Raw genomic sequence first — 2,692 nt, forward strand, 5'->3', positions numbered from 1 at the left:
CACAATTACGTTTCATTAAAAGGCTATTGTCTCCCTGGCAACGGGACGGTGAAGTCCATCATTTTCCAAGGAAATGGAAATGAGTCATTACCTGAGGCAAAAGAAGACAAGACTTCTCAGCCATCTAGGCAGTGCAAACTGTTGTGGAATACAAACTGCTGCTATCTGGAGTACAGTGGTACCTCGGTTCTCGACCACAATCCGTTCCAGACGGCCGTTGGAGAAGCGATTTGCTTGAAATCTGAATCGATTTTTCCCGTTACAATGAATGGAAAAAGAAATAATGCGTTCCAAGCCTTGAAATAGACTTTTGTAGGAGTGAATGTAGAGTGTCTGCTGCAGGTGCGCTGTTCCTCTATGTGTGTGGCCGCTGCATGTGGGAGGGGTTGCCGAGTGAGTGGCGTCTCTCCAGAAGTGAAGAGGTGCCCGGTGCGTGTCCAGCTCTGAATGTGCGCTTCTGTGCAGTTTGGCTGTGACAAAGTCATAAACCAAGTCACGCTCTGTCCCAGACTCGCCTCATCCCTGTCCCAGCTCCAGCCCACAACAGGACATCAAACCCTGGAGTGCGCTCCAGCCTCGGAGGTGTGGAGAGCGAGCACCTCCCCTGTGACACTCTACCACGGTCCAGTGCGGAGACAACGTCTGCATACAGAGGCTGCGTTATACACAATTACAAAGCGCATCGTGGGTCAGCTGATCGGTCCGCGCACATCATGTTTTTTCCGGGTTTTTTCGGGGGCGTTCTGGATTTTCGTTCGAAATCCGAAGCAAAAAAATCTCAAAATTTTTGTTCAAACTCCGATTTGTCAAAGTCTGGGAAGTTCGAAAACCGAGGTACCACTGTATATGGTTTAGGTCATCAGACCAATCCAGGTCAGCATCACTGCATGCATCTGAGGGACGGACGGCTGCAATGCAACAAAAGTGGAATGACTCAAACTGACTTCTGCGTTGACTGTACAGCCAGAGAGGTGGTGTGTCACCATGAAGAAATTCAGGTTAACCGCCATGTTTGATGAAGGTCAACACACAATCGATGTTACGGCTACTTGCACCTCTCAGCGGGGTCAATTGACCGGGCATGCAGAAGCTCCAGAACAAGGGAAAAAAGCGTGCAGGTCACTTTAAGATCAAGCCTGGATCCAGGTGCACTTGTGCAGGGGGGGCATGGGTCAAAACACAGAGGGGCTTATAGCAGATGAACTTTGGGAGCGAAGAGCAGACAGAGCAAGCTCCATTCCAGTGAAGTCCAGATCATGACTGCAGTACGTGAACAGCCTGACAGCAGCTGTGATTTAATTCAGGAAAATATAAGTCATAAGCATCAGGTGAGCCAACGTCCTGTAGCCACCAAGAGGTGTGCTAGAATCCCTCGGCCGTGACTATCACATGGGTATGCTGGTATATGACAACGAAAGGTTCCTGAGGCATAGCCAGTGACGTGCAGTCAGGGGAGGCAGGTGAGCAGGGGCCTCACCAGCCATAAACGTCACCGCATGTCACTGGGAATAGCTATTGGTTTTCACATGAGTGCTTCTCCCTACAGGGGTCACCACAGCGGATCATCCTCTTCCATCTCACCCTGTCCTCTGCTTCCTCTTCTCTCAAACCTACAAACCTCATGTCCTCCTTCCTTCACCACCTCCATCAATCTCCTCTTTGGCCTTCCTCTCCACCTTCTGCCTGGCAGTTCCAACCTCAACATCTTCCTACCAATGTACTGGCTCTCTCTCCTCTGTACATGTCCAAACCATCTCCATCTAGCCTCTCTGACTTTGTCTCCTAAACACCTGACATGTGCTGTCCCTCTGATATACTGCTTCCTGATCCTATCCATCCTAGTCACTCCTAGTCCATCCTAGCTCAGCATCTTCATCTCTGCTACCTCCAGCTCTGCCTCCTGTCTTTTCCTCAGTGCCACTGTTTCCAAACCATACAACTGGCCTCACCACCCTTTTGGACACTTTCCCATTCATCCTTGCCCACACCCTTTTGTCACACATCACACTTGACACTTTTCTCGAATTATTCCATCCAACCTGCACCCGCTTCTTCACTCTTTTTTTTTTTTTTTTTTTTGGAAACTGGTCGTAGAATACCTTTGAAGGGATGGTTCTCAACTGTAACATCAGGTCTCCAAGCCTCAAACAGGCTGTGATATATCAGTGTTCTTCTACCACTCATAATTCAAGTCACACAATAATTATAATGCTGACACAGACAAGAGCCTCATCGTCATGAAGTACTATATATACCAAGAGAATATGTCTGTCTAAAGGAACGCGCCACCTCTGTTCCATAAAGACATGTTTTCACCTGATGTGAGACATCCCTCTCTGGTCTTTGTGTATACACTCACTCTTTCCATTGTGCAGCGCTCTTTTGTTAGCATGTAGCTAGTGGTTTCATTCTAGAAACACACAGGATAAAAGCAACCAAGCCCAAGTACAGTTGGACAAAATAAAACCTGGCTTTTTTCTCAGCAGATAAAAAGGAGCACTATAATATAGGCACGTGACCGCAAGTGGCTCGCGCTGTTCATTTCCAGCAGCAACAAATCAAAGTGCTTTGTTGGTGTTTGCTTTTGACAATAGGCACAAAATAGTAGTCTACTATTTAATATCCATGAGTCAACAGCATTTTATTTGATCTTTTTCACACACGCAGGAACTCCTCTCAGAAACCAGCTGAA

The sequence above is a fragment of the Synchiropus splendidus genome, chromosome 17, assembly GCF_027744825.2.
Source record: "Synchiropus splendidus isolate RoL2022-P1 chromosome 17, RoL_Sspl_1.0, whole genome shotgun sequence".
Lineage (NCBI taxonomy): Eukaryota > Metazoa > Chordata > Actinopteri > Syngnathiformes > Callionymidae > Synchiropus > Synchiropus splendidus.